This window comes from Protopterus annectens, chromosome 2.part1 (assembly GCF_019279795.1).
Source record: "Protopterus annectens isolate FY-2018-M chromosome 2.part1, PAN1.0, whole genome shotgun sequence".
Classification (NCBI taxonomy): domain Eukaryota; kingdom Metazoa; phylum Chordata; order Ceratodontiformes; family Protopteridae; genus Protopterus; species Protopterus annectens.
Window position 1 is genome coordinate 1,301,935,546 of NC_056729.1, and position 26,586 is coordinate 1,301,962,131.

Sequence of the window (26,586 nt, forward strand, 5' to 3'; positions counted from 1 at the left end):
CAGTATGAATGTAATTTGTGTGGTTTCTGAACTCTAGCAAACAGCCCGGTCTATAATAGGAATGCAGCTGCAAAATCACTTGAGGTGTAAATATGCCTGAAGGAGTTGTTTTCTCTGCTGTATATCAGACAATGCTGCTGAATCACAGCTTAGTGATTAATACATATTTTAGTTGCCAATTTATTTGAATTCTGAGCTGGTTTCAAACAGCTGGGCACTGCCTGAATGTGAAAGCATACCACTTGCTTTTCATAGAACTAAAATATTAGGCAGTAGTGTGGATACAGGGAACTTTTCCCAAATCAGCCACGTGAGTTTAGAAAAATAGAGTAATAATTTCCAAGGATTCATTCAAGTGGGATTGTGTTATTACCCTTCACAAAAAGTCCTCGAGGAGGTACTGGAGAACACTCCAGTGGCACGCCAGCCAGGGAGACCCCACTGACTGCACCCGAAGCTCACCAACAGTCCAAAGAAAGTTGTTTACAATGACAGATGAAAAGTCTGACATGCAGACCCAAGCTGAAATTGTTTTTTTTTTTTTCCTTTTTCTCTAGAAGTCTGGAGCACACAGGGCTGAAATCTGACTGGGCGGAGTATCACTCGGCAATGTCTGTGCAAAACACGTAGGCATGAAATGGTTTAGCAAAATTTGCATCTCTTCAAGTGCAGGCCAGACCTGTGCAACTCAGATGCAGAAGAAGAAACATCCGGAATCAGAAAGCAGAAGAATCAAAGAAACAACACTGATCGAGTCAACAAAAGAGTTGCCATGAGCATGTAGGCTTAACTGCACTGACATATACCAATGCAGGCCCACTATCTCATCCCTGTTTTTTTCCCCTTTTCTTTTTTCAAATTTATAACCTAGGAAGCATTGCCACCACTCTGCGCATGTGCAGCAGCAACCTCCTCCCCCCGAAGAAATAACAGCCTGCAAAATGGCCGGCGCGGCTCCCTCTGACCCCCAAACCACCATTGAAACTAGCTGAGATAAGGCAAGATCACAAAACCACCACTAGTGGCCAAAAAGGAAGGGCACAACCCTTGCAATGACTGCACAACATACCCTTTTCTCTCTTTTTTCCTCTTTTCTCATTTTTTTTTTTTACATTGCCAACACAAAATGATCCCACCCTCACCAACCAGGGGACCGAGCCACCACTCCCTAGCCCCATCAATAGCCGACCGGCACCCTCTTCAGCAAACCCCCCCCAAGCACTCCGCCCGCAAAAGGAGGCCCTGCCACGAATCAACAACCAAACCACAAACGAGCAGACACCACCACCGCTCCCAGCAGACACTATACAACCACACAACACCCCAAACCAAGCTCTAAACAAAATCAACTATCCACCAACAAATTCCCCATAATTTCACCCATAAACTACCTAGCAAGCTACCCCAACCTAATAGCTCCTCAACATCACTTATCTCTAATCACCCCACGCTGATCATGGCTACTTATCAACTTTAAGCATTCCTTGATGTCCTCATCAGAACATGCACTTCAAATTAAATTTCCTAGTTATGCACCAGTTTCCACATCCCCGGCCTACCTTTTCCAAAATTCCTACTGGTCGTCATGGACGTAACTTGCAATAGCAAGTTTATGCAAAAATGTGATTGCTTAACCCAACTACACTAGCCTAAACCTCTTAAGTCCCTCCCCATCATTATCTCATTTCCTCCCAACCATCTTTGCCTCCACTTAACCCTTTCACCTCCCCAACCCACTTAACTCCCCCTAATATCAACCTAATCCTCCCATGAAGATATCCCAGGACAACTTAGTTTGTTGCCAAACTTCATTTATAGAACATCATGTTACAGGAGGTAATAGAACTGTTTTCATCATATGCATGCTGATATATGGTTTCATATCCCAACCTATCCAGTTCTGACAATAACTTATCCGATATTACCTTCTCCGTTATTTTTCAACAACATAAAAGTAGACTTAAGGGTCTGTATGACTCTGGGTTTGTCCTACTCCCCTTTCCCTTAAACACAGGTTTAATAAGTGCATGTCTCCAGTCTTCAGGAATCTCCCCATATTTATATGACCTAGTGAATAATAGGTATAATTGTACTGTAAGTTCTTGCTGAAGTGTTTTCAGGTCATTGTTACCAATTCCATCTCCTCTCTGTGCTTTGTTTGAATCCAGTTTCTTCAATTCTTTTTCAATATAATCTAATTTGATTCCAGTGTCTAATCTACACAATCATTGTCCATATCCTGTATATGAATTGTTGAAGTTGTTAATTGTACATCAGACATTTGTTTTTCTGTTTGCACATCTCAACTAATTATATCCATCGGATGGTGCAGCTGTCATTGTTCAGTGAGATCTACATAACTTGTTATATGTATCTACATGCTGTAATGCAGTAGTTATACATTGGACTAAAACAATCCTTGCCATGTGAATTCCATACAGTTAAATTGTGATATGGATGTGTGTGTGTGTGTGCGTGTGTGTGTGTGTGTGTGTGTGTGTGTGTGTGTGTGTGTGTGTGTGTGTGTGTGTGTGTGTGTGTGTGTGTGTGTCCTCCTTTACAGGTCATTTTATATGCTGCTCTGACATGGACTCTGATATCTCATAGCTCTGTTCTTTTACACTTTGAATATACATATTATTTCTGGTAGGCTTTCTTAAACAACTTTTATAGTAGCAGAAACTACACTGTCACATAATGTACATGATCTGAATTTCTAGATAAGGAGAGGATTACATTTTTGGACAGAGTTATTCAATTATGTGAATGCACTACATATGACATGGCTATATTGCAAATTTGTTTCTAATAACAATCCGACTTACGTAACAGACAAGATTGTAAAAAGTTAGGGTTAGATGTAGTGCACGTTTTAACAAAAGCAGTAAAGATGGATTAATTCTTACCTTAGTAACTCCTTACATACATAAGTCTTAGATGCTGTACACAGTGTATGAATCATTTATATTGTTATACTTATAACTGTTTTAGTGTTAATTCTCTTTTAGGAACATTTAAGGATGTACAATTATTGTCATGTTACAGAGTGTGGGACCTGTACTAGTCCACCCATCCACCAAAGAAGATGACAGCATGTTCGACTACTACAGGATGACTCCACAGACCAGGGATGATGATGATAGCAATGAGGCACCAGGACCAGCAGGCACCATTGTTCATATGGACAGAGTGAGAGTGACCTCCACCATGCCATCCAGAAGTGCTGATAGACCAGATCTATGATGCTGGCATCTTTTTCCAGATGCGGATGAAGGACATGATGGGCACATTCTTTTAAGGACATCGCATAGGCATTATGCAGCTTCTTTCAGGTGTTCTCACAGGAGGTCATTCAAGACATTTGACCCCATCAGGGAGGGCCTCTGGAGTGTAAATATTGTCTATGTGATTCACTCAGGTAATGATCCCACCATGGTGTGTTCCTACTTTAAGCATGCATTTATGCACACATCCCATACTGCAATCATGCTTTTAAGATGTATCTCTTGATACACACTTCACAAGCCAGGTTGTATGAGGCTATATATTATTACTGTATTATGACACACAATAAAATATCATGGCTATTACCATCATTGTGTCACATGATCATTAGACGCTGACATGCCTGCAGTGTTCCAGGCAAGCAGGAAAAGTATTGCTAAACTCTGTATGTGGCTTGTCTTATCTACATGCAGTGGACCATAACATTGTTATTTCATATCCAGGCTACCCTTGTATGTGACATATATGCATGTCACAGTTAGCAGTCTGCCAATTTCACACTCTCATTTTGCTGGTAGTGATCACATGAATATGTGGAAAGATGAAGAAATAAACAAGTGTGCTACATTACAAATGATAAGTTTAATAACGTTCCGCACACATAGCACTGTAATGCCATTCTTCTGTGACTAAATGCACTTGTTATATATGTATATATTTTGCACACATTGGTGTGTCAATGTTTGATTTTTTTGTATACCTATTTGCTTACATGACATGTCAGTGTATTTGTTCTGCTTGTGACATTGGTATGCCATGATGTCCCATTGGCAATCTTCCCTTGTGTTCGATGCAAATTTTTATGCCATGTAGTATACAGTTTTTTATGTTGTTATTTATGCCACTGCTGTTAATAACCTCAGAACCTGCCTCCTTGTTATGTGGCATTGACAATGATTGGTATTCCACATTTTCTTTCATAAAGATGGAAACTCTCTTCAGCTACTCTATCTGAAAAGCATGGAATACCCTACCTAGTCACCTAACTTCCAATTCCTCCACCACTCAATTTAAAAAACTCCTCAAGGCATGAATAACTGATTACGGTCCTGTGACTCCCTAGGATAAACTACCACTCAACAATCTGTTCCCCATCTTAACCCGATATCCAGGAAAAAAGAGGTCATTGTCCCCCTCTACTCGTCATTCATTAGACCTATTATAGAGTACAATGCCCCTTTTGGTATGTACCTCACAAGACATCTACAACAACTGGAAAGGCCACAGAAATACCTCACAAAGAGGATTACCAGCCTCAAACAGATGCCCTACTCAGACCATCTCAAAAAATCCCAGCTTTACTCCATTGCATACTACCTACTCAGAAGTGATCTCTGCCTAACATAGAATGCTATGTCAAACCCAAAGCCGTTGCACATGCTCCACTTAAAGAAATCTCAATCCCCCCAAGCTACACGCTCTAGGGACCTAAACCTTGTCACCACAATAAACAGAACATGTTGGAGGGATAGATTCCTGTCCCAGAGACTTCCCATACTCTGGAACAAACTACCTATCTCTATCAAACAAAGCTCCTCGTTAGCACTCTTCAAGAAAAATCTTGATGATTGGATGGGAAATAGAAAATTCACCCCGGGGATCACTTCTGTGGCTCTGCTCAACAGGGGCACATGAAAATAATTTTCTTGAGTGGCGAAAGCCAGGATACCTTTTTGGCTAGGCTTATATAGGCCCTAAGGCCAATAGCCTAGTACCTACCTATGAACCTATGAACCTATGCCTTACAACTTTTTTCTCTATCCTCAGAACTAATTTATCTGTTTCCTGTTGGATCCACAAATCCAGATTTTGCCCATCCAACCAACCAGAAACCCTGACTTTATTATAACCCTAAACATTATGCTTACTAATCAACACTGCTTTACTTTTCTGACTCATGTCTCATCTAAGTGTGATTTCGACAGTGTCATCAACATCATGTAAAGAATTTAAAATAACTTTTACCTTATACTATATGGAATTATATTCTAAACTGTCTTGTCCTTTATTACTATGTATTGTCTGACATTTGCCATGTTATAACTAGTTATCCATTGTCAATGAATTTGATGATTTCTTCCTGTCTATTTTTATATATTTTATATACATTTTAATATATTTCATGTATTTTTGTATAATCTTATGCATTTTATCTGGAGCTTTTCTCCCCGGGCCTCTGCTGAAAATGGACCTGTGTCCAGTCGGACTTTCCAGGTAAACAAATGTAAAATAAATAAATAGTAAATAAATAAATAAACTTATGGTGTTGTCATATGACTAGCACAAGTAATGACTTCCTGTATTGTGTCGCCTTGTTATAAAGGCAAATGCCACTGTATTGTGCATATATCTTCTATTCTGATAGGCACTGCTTTGCTTTGTATCACACATGGTCAAATACATGTTTTGATTTCATTATATATATTGCACTTGCATTACTTTATAAGACTGTACATTTGCATGCCCCTAGCATTGACAACAAACAAACCAGCCCATGTAATATTATCTATGAATTATTCCCCCGCAGGTAGTGTACCTTAGCTATATATACATGACTGTTTTTTGATCAGTCATTATTGTTTACATGCACTATTGTTATCACTTTTGTTGAGTTTACCACCACTTGCCTTATGTTTGCATGGCAGTTTATATGGGTATGTGATATTCAGCCCTACTTTCATTATATACCTATGCTACCTATGTTAATTACTGTTTATCTGTTGCACATTACTGTGTTGTTTGTGTCATTTGTACACAGATTCCAAAGACAACCACAAGGCATTCTATAACTATGTCAAGAATCTAAATGTCAATGCTCAGATCTGCTCTGAGCTAAAACACAATGGCATTAAATATACTGATCCCAAGGATATTGCCAATATCCTGGCAGATCGATTCAGTGCCAACTTCACCCCCCACCCCCTAAATGGCACATCTCAATACCTGAAGATTGCCAAATTCTGGTAATAACGGCCACACAGGTAATAAACGCACTCTCCAAAGCTAAGAATACAGCATCCATGGGACCAGATGACATCACGGGCTGTGTACTACATGAACTACAATATGAACTGGCACCTCACCTAAGTGTCATGTTTAATCATAGCCTCACCTCAGGTTTCATGACCATTGAGTGGTGCAGAGCTACAGTTATCCCACTACACAAGGGGGGGATCCACCTTGGATCCCGGAAACTACTGTCCCATCAGTCTGATGAGTCTTATCTGCAAGGCCATGGAGCGTATTATTATGGAACTTATAAACAAAGACATTGGAAAGCTTCAAACACTGGACCCCACCCAGTTTGGGTTGTGAAGGGCCGATCTTGTCTTCTGAACCTGATTGACTTCTTCAAATCAGTCTCCAGAGCCATGGACAAGGATAAGACGGTTCACACAGCCTATCTAGACTTTGCCAAGGCCTTTGACACCATCCCCCACTCTGGAATCATAGATAAACTTGCTAAGCTGGGCATTAATCCCTACTTCACCCAATGGGTTGCTAACTGGCTTACTGATAGAACCCACACTAAAAATAGCCAACTCCAAATCCAGCTCCAGAAGAGTGACAAGTGGAGTACCTCAGGGTTCAGTCCTGGGACCGCTCTTGTATGGCATCTACTTCTCTGAAGTACAGGCCAACACTAAGGGACTCTGGCTAACAAAGTTCACAGATGACCATAAACTGGGAGCCATTATTGAATCCCCAAATGATGTGGATACTCTACAAAAGGGCTTTCCAGAAACAGATGTTTGGTGCCAGAGCCATGGGCTCATGCTCAATGCCAAGAAATGTATAGTTATCCCCTTTGGGAAAAAAACATGTACCCATGAATTACCATATAGGTGGCAGTACACTAAATACTGAAAGTGTGATAAGAGACTTAGGGACACAGGTGGACAGTGGTCTCACCTTCGATAACCACATCGCCGCAACAGTCAGGAAATCCTTCTATGTGGCACACCTCATCACTAAGGGCTTTTCATCCAGAAAAAAGGAGGTCATTGTCCCACTGTACTCATCCCTCATTAGACCCATTATAGAATACAATGCCCCATTTGGTATGTACCTCTCAAGACATCTGCAACAACTGGAAAGGCCACAGAAATACCTCACTAAAAGAATCACAGGCCTAAAGCAGATGCCCTATGCTAACCACCTTAAAAAACTCCAGCTATACTCTGTCGCATATCGTCTACTCAGAGGCGATCTCTGCTTAACATACAAGGCCATGTCAAACCCAGAGCTGTTGGACATGCTACCCTTAAAGAAATCCCAATCCCTCAGAGCCACACTCTCCAGGGATCTAAACCTTGTCATCACAATAAACGAAACATGCTGGAGGGATAGGTTCCTGACCCAGAGACTCCCCAGACTCTGGAATAGATTGCCCATACATGTCAAGCAGAGTGCCTCTTTGGCCCTCTTCAAAAGGAACCTTGACGACTGGATGGGAGAAAGGAAATTCACCCTGGGATAACATCAGTTGCCCTGCTAGACAGGGGTCCAGGAAAGTAAATAATGTGGGAAGAAATAGCCAGGGAATTGTTATGGCTAGGCTTGTATCGGCCCTAAGGGCTGATAGTCTAGTACCAACCTATGAACCTATGAACCTATGAACCTATGAACAGCCTTCTCCAAAGCACAATGCTCATATTTCAGATGTTTACCCTTTGCTGCACTTACCTTACAGGGCACTTGCAGTCCATCTGGTGTTGGGGACACATGCATGCACAATGTTTTTACTTATGTAGGCTTGTCCTGTGTTTTCTGCGCCTGCTTTTTCATGCATGTATTTCCTTACTACTGTAAACATATGTTGTCCATTCCCCTTTCCCTGTCTAGATTTTCGGTATATGTTTCATGTACACATGGCATATGTATATTTGTATCATAGGAATGTAGGTGAAATAGGCTTGTACAACATTCTGTCACCATGATAGGCTATCATACACATGTAATGCATATCCACACAATGAGGTGATCACTGTAATGTTTCCATCTGTAATTATGTTTTACGTGTGTGTCATGCATTCACCAAACATTCTGTATATGCTTCCTGCATAACTATCTTTGCACAGGATTACATAATTTATATTATGCTTATGCTGTTTAGTAATGTATCTGAATCACTATGTGGTATCTACATGTCAATTTCACATTGCATGTCATTGGTGTGGGTATGTGTGATAAGCTTTTTGTATTTTTGGCTTGTGTGGTATCACTGCATGTCACTCATCTACACTGACTATCAAAGCACAATCTCTACTTCGACATCAGGATTCCATTTCTCCTGCCCTACTTTGTTGTGTGTATATAGTTTGTAGTTTATTACACAGCCACATTGCTAATTTGCTGCTGTACAGCTGCTTGACACTGTGTTTCCTTGTTTACCTGATGTATACAGGGTTGGAGGTTCTAATCTGACTTCCTTTTGTGTGCTCCTGCATTTCCTTTCCTGTATTATATAGTGTGACACTATGACCATTGAGCCTGAAAGGTATTCTGCTAACTATACACAACTTGAGGTGGCTTATAGAAGTAGGTGTGTAGTTCATACTTTAATATTAGGTTATCAGTCTGAAATTTATTATAAACCTAGACAATAGCCAGAGGTCAGAATCAAACCCTAAACCATATGTCTGTGAGGTGAAGATTTTAACCACTATACCAACCCTTGACCGAAGCTGTTGCTTGGGTTACACTTGCACTGCCATCAGCCTAGTGGATGATGATGTTTTTTATTCATTGTGTACTGTAATGCCAGCGATCACCATTTAATGTTCTGAGCCTACCTCTACCATCAGTTGTTCTCCTTTTGATATGACTGTCACACATTTTGAAACATCTCTTCACTGCATTATTCATTGGTATATAATGTGCTTTTGAGGTGCACCATGTGAATGGTATGTATCACTACCCCATTTGTCACCTTTCCATTACCAATGTTGTACAGTCCATATATGTGATGTCTGTGTACCTCACCTATCCTTAATGTACATTATCAACCTTTGTCCATCATATCTTGTGATACTTGTTATATATCTGTACCCATACTTTTCCCCACCTCCTCTTTCTGTGTCTTTTACATTACTTCTATTCTCAACAATAAATAAGAAAATGAATTAATGGGGCCTATTCCTAATCAAAAACATGTCCTTGCCCCTCTGACTCTCCCTCTGACCTTCTTATTCATTCATTCATCCCTCTTGTATGTCCCTCTTCTTCATCCTCACCCCACATCTGCTTTGCTATCACACTATTTCCTTGGATGTGAGCATTACTGGTGTTCTCCACACGTCCCACACTAATTGTAAGTTAAGAAAATGCCTACATTACACTGAGATATGTTCATTAGATCAGGACACATTTGATAATAACTTGACTTACTGCAAATCTTTAATGGAGCTCTATGCAAGCCACCAAATTCTGCTAACTTTTTTGAATCCAGACAAACAGGTGCAAGTAACATAGACTGGCAGAACCCTATACAGAGTTCCAAAATGTGAATCAAGCACACAATGTCACAACACATAGGTTCATAGGTTCATAGGTTCATACTAGGCTATCTGCCCTAGGGAATTTATAAGCCTAGCCAGAGTGTGTTTGGCTTTCGCCACCCATTTTAAATTAATTTTGCTATGCCCTTTTTCGAGGTTAGTATACTGTGCCTCTGTCTAACAGTGACACAGAAGTGATACCCGGGGTAAACCTATGATCTTCCATCCACTCATCAAGAAGGGAGCCTCTGGGTTATGAATCTGTCCCTCCAGCATGTCCTATTTATTTCAGTGCTGAGGTTCAAGTCTCTCGAGCGCGTAGCTCGATGGGATTTGGATTTTCTGAGTTGCAGCATGTCCATTAATTCCGGGTTGGACATGGCTTTATACGTCAGGCACAGATCGCCTCTGAGCAGGCGGTATGCCACTGAGTAGAGCTGGAGTTTCTTTAACCGGGCAGCATATGGCATCTGTTTGAGCCCTTTGATCCTCTTGGTGAGGTACTTTTGGGGTCTTTCCAGTTGCTGCAGGTGTCTGGTAAGGTACATCCCAAAAGGGGCATTGTACTCAATTATGGGACTGATGAGGGATGAGTAAAGAGGCACGATGACCTCCCCTGATCTAGATGTGAATCCCTTCATGATTAGGTGGGCTATATAAAATGTTTTTCTAACCACTTTGGCCACGTGGTTGTCAAATGAGAGATTGGTATCATCTTGAGTCCCCAGGTCCCTAATTACTTCTTCTGTACTTAATGGATTACCACCTATGTGGTAATTTGTGGGCACTTTGTTTTTGCCAAAGGGGATAACTATACACTTTTTGGCGTTTAGCTTGAGGCCATGGCTCTGGCACTAGTTGTCTGTTTCTATGAGGCCCTTTTGGAGGATGCTTGAGTCGGCTGGAGAGTCAATTATGACGTCCAGTTTGCAGTCATCTGCAGACTTGGTCAGCCACAGTCCTTCCGTGTTGGCCTGTACCTCCAAGAAATATATACCGAACAAGAGAGGTCCCAGGACTGAGCCTTGTGGGGCGCCACTTGTAACTGGTTTGGAGTCTGACATGGCTCCAGCAATACTAACCATGTGGGTTCTGTACTTGAGCCAGTTTGCAACCCATCTAGTGACATAGGGGTTTATATTTAAGCTGGTGAGCTTATCTATAATGCCCGAGTGGGGTACTGTATCGAAGGCTTTTGCAAAGTCCAGGTAGGCTGTGTGGACCACCTTCCCCTCGTCAATGGCCTTGGTGACTGTTTCAAAGAAGTTGACCAGGTTTAAGAGGCAGGATCTGCCCTTAACAAAGCCAAACTGGGTAGGATTCAGTGTCTGTAGGTCCCCAATATCTTTATTTAGGAGGTCCATGATGATCCTTTCCATAGCTTTGCAGACCAAGCTAGTCAGGCTTATGGGGCGATAGTTTCCAGGATCCGTTGAGGCACCACTGTTGCTGTATGACACTCTTTGGGTACATATCCTGTAGCAAGGCTGAGATTGAACAGTAGTTTTATGTTTGGGTTTAGCTCTTCTTGGAGTTCATGTAGGACGCAGCCCAGGACACCATCTGGTCCCATTGATGCTGCGTTTTATGCTTTGGAGAGGGCGGCTCTTACCTGAGCATCTGAGATGTCAGGGGGGCAGCACTCTGCTGGGATAGATATTTGCCCTTTTTGTGGAGAGGGGGGGATTTGTGCTGAACCTGTCAGCTAGCATGTTGGCAATGTCTGTGGGTTCGGTGTATTTTTTGTCATTTTGGACGAATTCTGAGCATATCTGGGAATTCCCACCCAGTTTACTAACATAACTAAAGAAAGCCTTGTGATTATCCTTAGTGTCCTGTGCAATTTTTCTCTCGAAGCTGGCCTTAGACGATTTTATGAGTGCCCGTAGTTTTTTGCTAATACTGATCAGAGATGCCTTCCTTTTTTGGGATTTTGCTCTATCATGTAGTAGCTTCCTCCTTCTATTGTATAGTTTGTTTATGGCTGGGGTCCACCAGACAGGACGTCTGCCTTTGGAGGATTGGGTCTTGGTTTTATTTGGGATTGCATGATCCATGCATTCCTGAAGGTGTTCATACAATGCGTTTATAAAGGATTCTGCGGTCTGGGTCGTATTTTCCACAGGCCTGGGGGCTTTGAAGGATTCCACCTTGGTTTTGAGGAGTGTGAAATTTGCTTTAGAGAAGTTTTTCACTGTGGTTTTCTGGGCAGGGGGTGGGGTCGGGATGTGAATATCCAGTGAGATTAGTTTATGGTCTGATCTTACCATTGAGAGATACACTTCTGGTCTGGAGCATAAAGTCCCCATGTTGGTGATGATCAGGTCCAGTATGTTTTCCCCTCTTGTGGGAGTGGTAACAAGTTGTTCCATAGCATTTGAGTTTATAAATTCTAGGAACCTTTGGGCTAGGGTGTTGGAGCTAGAGTAATGCTCCCAATCTATGTTTGGGTAGTTGAAGTCGCCCAATATAATGGTGTTTGGAGAGACCTTCATATTTTCCAGTGTTCTCAGGAAGGCCGAGTGGGGTTCCTGGGATTGGGAGAGTGGTCTGTAGCAGGCTATAAACTGGAAGGCAGTTTTACCCACTGTTAGTTGCACATGGATAGTCTCTGATGCTTCGTGCTGTTCCACCAACCTGGAGATGTGGGTATCTTTGACGAATATTGATACTCCCCCTCCTTTTGTGGTTCGGTCCAAGTTTTGGGGCTGAAAAGCATGGCATGAGGTATAACCTTGTAGTGCTGCGGTGCTCTCGGGAGCCTTGAACCAGGTTTCTGTTACTGCACAGATATCGATGTTCTCCATGCTAAGGAGAGTTTCGAGTGCATGCATCTTGAGGTTTAGACTTCTTAGTTTCTTATCCCTTGTGATACCTATGGAGGTGGGTTTGTCTTTTGAGCCTTGTCTAAAAAAGGCACTATGGGGGTAGCAACAGCCTTTGCCAATATCTGAAAGCCCAGGGGTGACAGGTGCAAGCCGTCCCTAGTGAAGCATCGTGGCTTGTCGAGCATGTCATGCCAGGCTGACAGGCATTGGATCCCCTTTGAATGACACCAATACTTAAGCCAATTGTTGAAATTGATCATCTTGTCTTCATATTGTGGCATCATTCTTGGTGAGGGTAAGATGCTACTCAAGGTCAGGGTCATACCGGCCTGGCTACATGCTCAGAGAGCTCCTCTATGTCTCTTTTCATGTAGTCCAGGGAGGTACGTCTCAGAGTTTCATGTTGATGGTACATACCAATGTAAAATCACAAAGACATGGACTAGCCCCTTGAAGTTAATGAACAGTTGCAGTATTGTTATATCTTCACCTGTAAGAGGGTCAGAGTACTACAAGCAGTACATGTTTGAAGTGCTACGGCCTGGAGTAGCATGTCCCACTTACAGGTGGTGATGACTTGCTAGTGGAAGAGAGATTTTGGCAGTGTAGGAGAGTGTCACACTAATGGTCAAAAACGTGGTGTGGAATTCATCCCTGATTTTCTGCAACAACAACAACTCAAACAGCTAACTGTTTCAAATGTAAACAAAATACCTTATTGAAAAGAAATGGCCATATGCCTGTCCTGTTGAAAGGATGGTGAGAAATCATGCATGCATTCTCACTCTTGATATACAAGTAATGCTGCAAGCCAAAACTGTTTCTGGGATGTACAGCTCCATCTGTATGTCAACAATAGAACCTGGCAAACTAAATGCATCTAGTATGTTTGCTGGCATGCAGGTGGAGCTGTGCCACCAGCGTCACATAACTCAGTAGAGCTCAAACTATGCAAAGAATGGGTAAAGAGATTTATTACTGTTCACTATTCCAGAATCTTATTGCCCACTCCTAGTATAGTAGAACTCCATTATGTTTATAACATTGACATTGCAAGGTACTATGTATGGCATACTTCAATTCCCCACAGCATACCATACCCTTTGGTAACACTGCATTTCAGAACTGGTTAGCATTGCCAAACAATGGTGGCTGTCTGCTGCTTTCCCTTGTGACAAAGGGAGATACTGCCAGCCCAGCTATCTGGAATTATGTAAGCAATTATACATAATTTGTGGATATCAACATGACTCATGCAAGATGCTTGTGTTACAACTGTTTTAGAACAGTATGTCATGTGTATATCTAACTTGTTTCTACAGATGTGTGTTAAAAAAGGTATTTTGTAAAGTACAGAACTTAAAGATGTATCCACGGTGTGCCCTGCTGGAAGAGAACAGAAATGTACATACATGATTATAACTGTTCAAATGCATATATTTAACAGTGGAAACTGGAACACAGGAGGTTAACTTCATTCCAGCAAACCTTCAGAAAAATTGCTGAAATTAAATAACTTTATGACAGCAAGAGACAGGAGGTCTATACTAGGGAGCTCTGTGTGTTGTCTTGAAGGAGAAATAATTACTAGGCTTGAAATGTGGAAGTGTTTTATTCTTTTACGACTTCCAGAATTGGTCATAGATCTTAGGTCTATGTATTTTTGCAGGTAGATGCCAAATGCTACCAGATGCCATCAATGGTTATTTGGGGCCTGGGAACTAGGAGTCAGATGACAAGCAATGATATCATTCTGCAAGTTATCCCAGCAGTAATATTTGAGATAATAATTTTGGAAGCCTCTTAGTGAGAGACCACATTCTGTATTTGATCTGACAATATCAGCTAGAAGATCCACTCATCACAGCTGCCTTGCTCTGATGAAGTAAGTTACTAGGGAATAGTTTAATTCTCTTACATATAGTAAGGAATATAGCAAAGCTTAGGTTAGATGTTTTTCTTTATTTATTTGAAACTGTACTGCAATGTTGTTTTAAATATTTCCTGTGATTTTGAACTCTGTCACTGTAAATATATATTTAGTATCATTTTGTTCTTTTATTATTTATTATTAAATATATTTAAACCTTTCATAGTGGCTGATCTGTGTAGAGATATTTAAGTCCTGAAAATACTTGCATATGTATTTGGTGACACTGTGGACCACTCCAAATAGCCTTGCTCTTGGTCAAACTACCATTTGTGTTGATAGTAACATTACACAGTAAGATTGGACACCTTTTGTTAAGGGCCTTAAAGTGGCTGATAAGGAGTGACTAGTGGCAGTGATAACTACCTTATAGTCTGGATAGAAGGGGGTATAGTTAGTAAACCTGTGCCAGCCTTTCTCAGGTGTGTGTGTGTGTGTGTGTGTGTGTGTGTGTGTGTGTGTGTGTGTGTGTGTGTGTGTGTGTGCATAAATCAAACCTCAAAGTGTGTGTCAGCTACTTGGGCAGGGACATGAAGCACTGGTTGGACATAGAGAGTGCTGGAGGTCTTGGTTTGGTCACTCAGCTGAGATCTCAACTCTATAACTGTGCCACTGGGGAGTCTTATCAGGGATTTGAAGAAAGGAGGGAGAAACTAGCCAGGGAATGACTGTGGTCTCTGTGTGCTTTTAAGAGAAATTTCACTTGATATAGAAAGCTGCATCTGGAAATACTGTGTGTGTGTGTATCTGTCATCCTCACATTGTACGCCCCCCACTGCTGCCAGTGGTGAGGACTGAAGCTCCTTGATTACTGATTCAGTGGTGGGGTGTCACATCCTTGAATTTTTTTTTTAATTTTGAAAAAGATTTTGTAATATTACTACTTTGTTGCCCTTAGTAAGACAAACATAACTGACTGATGGAAAGAAGTGACCTTCATTTCAAAAGATAATATTATTTGCATTAGTATAAAATAAAGTTTGCTTAGAAATTCATCTTTAGCATTTTGTGAAAAAATAGTTAGAACTGCTCAATTGAAAGGAAAGTTTTCTTTGCATAAAAATGCAATACTATTGATATTACAATTATATACATAGTACATAAGTTTCTGGACTAACTACGCAGAGAAATAGGAAACCAATATATAGGAAGGGAATGTATTAGTCAGAAAAAAATGGCAAATTGTGTTCTTTCTCAATATATCAAATGATACTACTGCTTGCTTACTCATAGTGAAAATTAATCAGAAAGCCAGTTACACAGTTCAAAATAATTCAACAAGAAATATTTGTATTTAGGCTTCTAATTTCAGATGTCATGCCAGAAAGGCAGACTAAGAACAGATGTAAGTGGAAGCAGCAGTGAAATACTGGGTATGAAGAAATAAACTGCCTATGCTATAAAAATATTCAAGTGGGATAGTAAGGAGTATATTGCATTAAAAGTAGGAGGGACAGAATTCATCTTTGCTTCATGAGATGCATATATATTTTTCAGCATATTCTGTCATCTGTCTACTTAGCATTTAAATGATCACTCTCTTATAGGCTAAACTACATAATCTGAGGTATTACTGCAGAGAATGCATAACTTTTTAGCATCTGGATTATTTTCTGCAAGAACTGGAGTTTCTGCCTAACGCATAATAATGTACAACTATGGTTGACTCAATGTTCTGTCAGTCCATATCAAACATTCTATAGTCTTCATCAACGTGTAGACCAGTATGTCTACTCACTATTTGAAAGTACTTAAGAAAAGTGTCTACCAACAAAGCACTGAGAATTTGTAAAATGAATGTACTTTGTCTTTGTAATACAATGATTCACCTTTGGAATCATACAGCTTAACCATCACTAACTGATTCACTTGTTTGTATTGGCTCCTCTCCATTTTTCCTTATTTAATCACTGTTGACACTCCAGCTTAGTCCATTTCCTGTCCATCATCTTCTGACTACCTCAAATGCTCCATTCTGAGTGATAGTAGACATAGTCCTTTGCCAGACAGCCCTATGATTTCACAGAGGGCTGATCCTTCTGTGTACCCAAACTTTGGTCAACCAAAACAAACAGATACATTTCCCATGTCAGTGAGACATCATAGTCTGATTTGTTAATCCGCAAAAAACTAATGTCAGATAATATCAGATAAGCGCTTTCGTTTGGCTCCTGCCAAACTTTTTCAAACAGTTTACACATCACTTCCTGCTGGTTAAATATTTTTTATCAGTGATGTAAGCAATTAAAACCATTCAAAATGTTAAAGAAGCAGCATGCCTGCATAAACGAACCTTTAAAAACAGTGCAAACAAAGCAATTTTTTGCAATCAAAACAATTTTTTTCAATCAAAAATTTTTTTGTGTATGCCGAACAGATGGTCAATAAATGTATGCACAAGAAAGAAACGTATGCATGTGTGTGCATAATAACTGCATATAGAAAATGCAAAAAATGCACACAAAGGAACAAAGTATAATGTGCACTTGCAAATCCAACCCTGTATACAAGGATGTCAAAGAATATATAAAGTATGTAAAAATGTGTATAAAAATGATGAAATGTATGTGTATGAATGGGAATAAACATCACTTGTATCAACTTACAATAAATTAATAATAAATAATAAATAATTGTAATCTTATTGAATGTATAAAATATTATGTATAAAATATTATATTAGCTTCTCCACAAAACTAATGCTAGCGAGGGAGAACATGTATAAAATACTAAAACTATATTCACGAAACTCTGTTGCTAAACTCAAAATAATCATAAATTAGAATGTTTGTGTTTGTTGATTCATCCCATATATCGTATTTGCGGTGTCAATTGTAAAATGTAAAATATAAAATATAAAAATGAAATCTATAAAAATACAAAATGTGATTGTTAAAATTATAAATATAAAATGCAAAATGTAGGTATAAAAATTGTGCATATTATGCATTATGTATTATTTATAAATTACACTCAATACCCAACAAACCAAAAACCGTGTATATGTTTTCTATGTTTAACTACAAAGAAATAAAACTATATAGTAATGTAAATGATAATAGTAACAAAGATGTTGAAAGTACACAATTTGATGGTGTTATAAAATAAGTTAATAACCTGTAAGATTAGAATTAATGTAAATGTATGTGTATGTGTATGTATACATGTAGTCAATGTTAAATAAAATAAACTAATTTGATGTAAAATACTTATTAAATGTGGTGGTAAATCCATTATAAATAAATAAATAAATAAATTGTATTAGGAAGAGTTTTTTTATCTCAAAAGTGATTTTAACTTTAAAATACTGCCAATAGATAAGAAATTATTCAACCCTGGCCAATTATTTGCGCTTAACCTTAATTGACATCTGTTTGGCATACACAAAAAATTGTTTTGATTGAAAAAAATTGTTTTGATTGCAAAAAATTGCTTTGCTTGCATTGTTTTTAAAGGTTCTTTTATGCAGGCATGCTGCCTCTTTAACATTTTGAATGGTTTTAATTGCTTACATCACTGATAAAAATTATTTAACCAGCAGGAAGTGATGTGTAAACTGTTTGAAAAAGTTTGGCAGGAGCCAAACGAAAGCGCTTATCTGATATTATCTGACATTCGTTTTTTTGCGGATTTATTTGTCTTTTTATTAAACTTTTGTCGAGCAAGTCTGTTTTTTGGTTTTGGTTTGTTTCGTTTGGTTCTACTCTTATTGTCATAGTCTGATTTGTTTCTGCTATAGCTGAATAACTTTTTATAGATTCATTATTATAAGGATTCAGCTCATCAGTAAACAACAGTAGGCATTACATAAGCTTCAGTTTATATATATATATATATCTATATATATCTATATATATATATATATATGTGTATCTATATATATATATATATATATATATATATATATATATATATATATATGTATATATATATGTATGTATATATATATATATATATATATATATGTGTGTGTGTGTGTGTGTGTATATATATATATATATATATATATATATATATATATATATATATATATATATATATATATATATATATATATATATATATATATATATATATATATATATATATATATATATATATATATATATATATATATATCCCACTACTGCTGCTAGGGGCCCGAATATACCTCCAAGCTGCCTCTCAGATAAGATTTGCTCATCCTGATTGTTCTACCTCTCAGGAAAGTTTAAACCCAGACATTGACAGAGCATGAAAAAATGGTTTATGTCCACCTACTATGAGCTATGCTAACAGAGCCAGGTTTTCCCACAATCATCTGATTTTGCCTTACTGCTATACAATGCATTAAATGCACTGTTTCTGCTGTATCTTGTAATAGATTTCCCTTTCTTTAGTTGAGCAGATGCCCCCTACAATTATTCTCCCTGGTCACCTTCAAGACATATACTGCATTTCAATCTTTTTATCCCTAAAACTAAGTTGCCCAGTAGAAACATCACAAGCAGCCCGCTAACCTGTCTGATAAAAACAACCCATAAAGTAAATCATATTTAACATTAGATTTTGATTGCACTGCCGATGAATAAACAGTTATTTGTACATTACCATAGCTCAGAACCTGACTCTTTTCTCTGGGGACTAGCCACTCTCCTCAGAAATATCATTAAATCTGTTGACCAAAGTATATCACCTGACTCACTCCACACCCATATGATAAACCTATTGGCCAAAACATATCACCTATCACTACTCATGCTACCCAGTATATCTAATCAATTAAAACCTAATAAATAACCAATTAATTACAAATCAGAAAACAACAATCTTTCCCCCTACCCTTCTCTTATCAACCCCCTACTCAGTAGGTGCATACCAATATTTTTTGTAGTCTTCTTTCTCACCTTTACTTTCTATACTTTTCTATACAACTGTCTGACATCTCCCATCATGCATATACATCTCCTTTCCCTACCAGGAACTTTAACTATCCTAAACTAATTAACCACTTATGAATCATGTCCTAACTACACTCCAACCAAGACCTCAACAAAAAACTACTTATCTCCTGTCCACAGATACAACTCCCTAATCTGGCTAACCCTCTTCAGCATAAACAAAATATGACTCAAAAATATTCATTAATAACCTATACCAAATACAAAACCAACCAAAGCTACCTCTTCATAACCTCAGAAACTCCACCACCCTCCCCAATAAACTAATAGACAGAAGGAATGTACATCCTTACCCTGTCCCATTACTGACCCCATCTAAATAAACCTAACACCCAACCCACCCAAACCCCCTGTATAAGTACTCCCCTCTTTAACAATCCTCTAAAGTTAAACAAACCCCAGCTCCTTCCTCCAGTGTAAACATACATAATCTCAAAACTCTATGTATCTGCAATAAAATATCAGACCTTTATGCATGGTTTGAATTCCATAAACCCCACATCCTAGTTATCACTGGAATCTGGGTAACACTTGAAATTAAAGCTGAAGCAATCATTCCTCCCAGTTACACCATAACTAAAAAAGAATGAATAGGTAAACAGGCTGGAGGTGTGAACATCATCTTCCTAGCCACCTTAAAAATCCATGCTTACAGTACCTCACAATTATTCCACAATACAGCAATGAATAAATACTTACAGCCAAACTGCACCTAAACAATCATAAATCCATAATCAGTGTAGCTGTCTACATTCCCCTCCCCCATAAATGCCAAGACTACCAAAAACATACTTAGCTGCTTATCATCTAATTTCAAACAAGAAACAATCCTGCTTGGTGACCTTAACATAGATTGGACCTCTAAGAAACCTAAATCTACCCACCTAATATTAACCTCTATCATTTCACTAGACTGATCCAATAATCAACCTGGTTTGACAAAGTGTCCAAAAAAATTCACATTAGACTGCATACTCTCAAACAACCCTGAAAACATTAAGCTAGCCAGACTCTTCAGCCTACCTACATCTACACAAAATACCACAAGCCCCCCCCAAACCTCTATAGTTCATCCTTGTGAGAAACGTAACCAATGTTCATAAATCCAAATTTAATGACACACTTAAGCAATGTGACTTGGAACCCCTTAGATATCTGCCTTTAGATGACGCTGTCTTTCACTCCAATAACTCCGTCTTAACCATACTAAACCAACAAGCCCACTGAGATTTACAAGAGTGGAAATAAAGTCTGCACCATGGCTTACTGTCAAACTAAACAACTCACGAGAGACAGACAAAGCCTCAAAACAATGGCACAAAACTAGGACCCAATCCTACCTAGATAGATATCACTGCTTCAAAAAATGCACAAAGGCACAAGTTCATTATGATAAAAAGAATTTATTCTCCACAAACTAGATCAAACACAAAAAAATCCTAAAAAGATTTTGGCAAAATTTAAACAACATCCTAAAAGCAGACAGAAACCCCACCCAAATCCTTTCCCATCTGAAACCAGCAGGGACATTGCAGACAAATTCAACACATTCTTCATACTCAGTACTTTGCTTAACTCAGACAATAACAACCTATACCAACACCAGCTACCCCCTTACCATGACTCCACACCCCAACTTATCCTAACAACCATCAAGATAAACACCATCAAAAACACATTAAACCTAGAACACTAGCTCCTGACAGCCTACCATCTGAATACCTCACTATGGGAGCTGACACCATTTGCTATCCTGTATTTATCCTAATTAATAGATCCAGTACAGAAAAACACATCCCATCTCTATGGAAAGCATCCTTCATAATCCCATTGCACAAAGGTGGCACAACCAATAAACTGTCAATCTATCAATGTGCAGCAATCCTTCCTCCCCTCTTTAAAGTACTTGAAAAATGCATACATCAGCAAGTCCTAGTAGATTTCTATTTGATAACCAATTACTTTTTCCTATGCAGCATGGATTTTGATCCCCCACAACACAGAAACTGCTCTGACACATTTCCTAGATACCATTAATCAAAATACTCAGATCATTTTTTTCCATCCTCTTCTTGTGCTTGTCAAAAGCCTTCAACACAGTCTCACATCAACTTTTTCTCCAAAGACTAAATCTTATAAGCCTCACAACTCCATTAACTAGCTGGTTCACCAGCTACCTAAACAATTGTAGTCAGACTGCAAAATGGAATGACTCGCATTTTTCATTCCTTCCATTCACTACAAAAGTCGCCAAAGCACCATACTTGGCCCAATAATTTTCACTATTTTTATTAATGACATGCACGAGGAATCAAAACTCACTACCATAATACAATATGCTAATGATTTAGCTTTAGTTTGGTGGAATTATTAGAATATAAATGGCAGGTTATGTTAAATGCAACAATGCCGCCTTGATTGAATGATTTTATTTCCCTAGGACCTACTTTGAGACAATGGGCATACATAATCTAGTTACTTTTAAGTGTATACAGTAACAGTAAATTTTGTAACAGTATAGTTTTTATATATTTCTACTATTGCACTTGTGGGTTGGGGATGTATTTGTCTTGTATATGTTATATTATTTTAAGATGAATGTGTTTTAAATTTGGAATTGAATGATTGAATAATTAATGTCTGTATATTAATGGTTTGTTGATTAGCTACCACTCACTCTGAAGAAGCCATGTAACGATGGTGAAAGCGCTTAGTGTGTGGAACAGTTATTAAGTGCTTCGGAAGTACTCTGTTGGTCGTGGTTCACTTTCTGTCTCAAATCTTCATACCTTTGAAACCATCACTTGGGAAGCTTTCACCTCTACAGAAAATTAGCTAAATACATTTCAGTTGCTGTTAAACACAAAACTAAACGTATTCCTTCAAAAAGTATGAATCAAAACAACACGGACCTTAATATTCTTTTCTCAAACAACATAAAATTTGAAAACATCTCCAACACAAAATTACTAGTAGTTATCATTGATAATGAATTAAAATGCGATCTGCACATTGGCAGTGCCATCAAAAGACACACTGCAAACTAGGCTGTCTTTACAGAGCAAAGCACCTGCTAAGTGATTACAGTAAAATAAAATAAAAAAATAGGTGCCACCTCCCTTCTTCTTCCTACCCTCCTATATGCCTCAACAATACTTACAAATCTCAGTTCTTCCACCAATGTAAACTAGAAAGCACCAACAACAATAAAGAAAACCCCTGCCCTAATCCCACCCTCTCCGACCTTGACACAGCCACCCAGTTCAACTCATTATTCATAGACTGCATAGCCAGACTATCCATCTCCCTCCAGCCCCAGCCCCTCCCACCTCCACCCCAATCACCTACCCCCCTCCACACCCTTCTGCCTTATTTCCATTCCCACAAGCACTACAAAAAAAATTCTCCTCAGACTCAAACCCTGTTGCAATGTACCTGACAATCCTCCGCCTACCTTCCTCAAACAATCTGCAGACAGAATCACCTGTCCCATCTCTATTCTTATTAAAAGATCCATACAAGAATCATACGTCCCTTCTATCTGGTGCCATGCATACATCATCCCCTCCACAAAGGTGGCAAAAATACTAACACCACCAACTTCAGGCCTATAGTCATCCTTTCTCCTCTTTCTAAAATTCTAGAGAAAACCATCCAAGCACAACACATGACACATCTAACTGAAAACAATCTCCTCTCCCCCACCTAACACGGCTTCCCCCTGGCCACTCCACCATGACTGCCCTTTCCTTTCTGGAAACCATCAACCTTGAACGTGACTCAGGCAAATATCTATCTACGCTATTCCTAAATCTGTCTTTGACACCATCTGCTACACCCTACTCATAAACCAACTCTCTACCCTACATCTCTCTCCCACCACCATAACCTGGTTTTCCAGCTACCTGTCCAACCATCAACAAGCTATCCAATGGAAAACTTCAACCTCCCCTTTCCTACCTACACCTACAGGCATCCCTCAAGCTTCCTTTCTTGTCCCTCTACTCTTTAACCTATTCATTAAAAACTTCCACCACTCCATCCCAGAATCATCTGTAATCCAATATGCAGACGACTCGACTATCATCTGTTCAGCCTTCTCACCCTCCAAGCTCCTAACTAAAACCCAATTAGCCTTCGCTACAACAGAAACCTGGATGCAGTCCAACCACTTGGCTCTAAATGCAAATAAAACCAAACTAATGATTTTTTCCCCTAGCACAAAACTCCATTATTGACAAAACCTCATTCACCATACAGAGCTAGAACAACACACCCCTTGAAATTGTTCCCACCACCAAGCTTCTCAGCATCATCATTGATGAAGAACTAAAATTTGATACCCACATCCACTCCTCAATCAAAAAAAAAAAAAAACACACAAAAAGATAGGTCTCCTCTACAGACACAACTGCTTCTTCAGCCCCTCTACCCGTCAAACCCTGGCATCCACCTTCCTGCTCCCCTCCCTTATGTATGATGCCCCTCTGTTCACAAATCTCCACTTTGGCTTACGATCCAAACTTGAATCCTGCTACCACAAGTTCTGCAAATTTGCAACCAATTCCAAAATCTCATCCTACCACTGCCACTCTGTCCTCACCCTCAATTGGCTTGAGCAACCTAACTACCTCAGTTACCTACAATCACCATTGCCCACAAGCTCATCTTTAAACCTGCAAACTGCCCATCTCTCGCTACATCCTTAAAACCCTACATACCCAACAGTCCACTTAGATCCACTATCCAAAATCTCCTTCAGGTCCACAAACCAGCACAACCTCCTGGCCATCTATTACTGTCCTACTCCTTAGCAAAACAGTGGAACCCCCCCCACCTACGCAACCTACCAAACCTTACGAATTTCAAATCTCAGCAATTCTCTCATCTATCAGCCAAATGGGAATGCCCGTGTCAAGCTCCAACATAAACCCCTCTCAACCCCCTCTCTTTCTGCCCTGAACTGAAATCATCACCAATTACCACTACTATTGCCTCATCTCAACCTAAAACAATCTGTCCCCTACCTGGGACTGATTTTCTTTCTGCTATCTAATGTACTTTACTTTCCATTAACAAATATTCTGGTACTTTCTCCATGCAAAATAGTTCACCTAACCTGCAAAAGGCTACTAGCAATTTGTTTAAATGTTAATCTTGCTAAGAGCTTATTGACAAAAATGTCTTTTCTGTAAATACTCAGCTTAATCATATGTCTTAAATGTTAACTCACAAGTGCCTATTACATAATGTTTTATTCTTCTGCAAATGTTTAATTGTTCTGCACAAATCTTTGTTACTCTTTTGAACAAGTAACATGTAACTTGCAATAATTTGGAGCATTTCTCCCCAGACCTCTACTGAAAACGGGCTGTTTATGGCCCAGTGGACTTCCCCAGTCATCAAACTTAAACTTAAAAAATAAACAACAAAATTAGCAAACTCACCTGCAGTTTCCCAAACTGCTGCCATCACTGCATGGCACACAATACCCTCAAATAGCTTGAACTTCTTGAACAAGTCACCCTCTCCCAGCTACCCACAACATACCAATTACTTCACCATCCACTTAAAACACCCTTATTGTCAAATCTCATTGAGTGAAATGTACCAAATAGAACTATAAGATCCTCAGAACTTTAAGTTTTGCTAATAATTCTCATAATTATTATGGTAACTGTATGTTCTCTGTGCTCCCCACACACCCCCTTACTTTATATACTAACTCCAGAATTGCACAACAGTGGGGAAAATGCCATATATACCTTTCAATGAAATGAGTTTCAGTGAAATGGGTTTTCAGTGAAGTGAGCTTTCAGTTAACTGGGTTTTCAGTGAAGTGAGCTTTCAGTGCATATGTGTCAATGAATTAAGCTTCAGTGAAATGAGTTTTCAATGAAATGATATAGACCCGTTCTCTGTCGCCATCTCCAATGTTTGTTGACCGTTCTCTAATGTTTGAGTGTTTGCTTTGAAATGCTTTGTAAATAATGTTTGTTGACACTTTTTGTTTTGAAATGTCAAAAATGTATTTCTATCCTTGTTTTGGAGCTTTTCTTCCTAGGCCTCCAGTGAAAATGGGCGTTTCCATTCCCAAACAGACTTTCTTGGTAAACAAAAGCAAATAATTGGAATAATGCATATATCCAACAATGTATTGGGGGATTTAATAAAGCCTACATGGTCTTATTTGCCATGTAGGCATTGTGGCATGCTACTTACATGAAAGTATGCAGGTTTGCAATCTGGTAAACAGAGCTGGGCAACACGCATGCATGTGCCAAACCAGAAGTATCCATGGCATTAAAATCACCTCGTAAGCAGGTGAATTTCATGCAAACGAGGGCGGTAGAGCAATCCAGCAAGCAGAGAGGCAGTCTTGCAGACCACATGTTGGTGTCCATAGTGTACATGGAAAAATTCCATGTACAGGATTTTAAACAGACAACAGGGGCTGTAAATGTGCAGTTAGATGGACGGAAATAGCATAGCACACACAGAAAAGTACAAAACTATCCACCATGTGTCCAAAAACATAAGGGAAATAAGTTAAAATAATTTTATTTTTTTTAATGATCTGCAGTATGCAAACATACAGTTATGTAAAAATAAAAATAGTGTAAAAAACAAATTTCATAGTATGTGACAGAAATGTAGTATAGAACCCTGGTATCCACAATGGTGGAATGGTAGTGTTGATAATGAGGTAGGGCCAAGAATCATGTAGTTTCCAGTTTGTGTGCACAAATCCCTATGGGAATGAGTTGGGGTTACTGAATAGAACAAATGGGTGTCCATATCCACATAGCCCTTTCATGAGGGCATAGAACCATGCTGATGTCCACAGAAGAGTTATCAGACATCAACTGGGGGTGTCTGAGGACGTCTAAGGTCATTGGAGCTCAGCTGCACCTGTTTGCATGGTGCACCACTGTGCTCAGCAGGGGTGTGTGTACACTGGCTGCTAAGCTTTGTTTACCTTCCGGGCACGTATTTCAGCATGTTTGCATGGTGCACCACCATGCTGAGTGTGACCTTTCAGGGGGGTGTGCACAATGGCTGCTGAGCTTTGTTTATCTTTGAGGTGCTTGTTTCTGCATGTT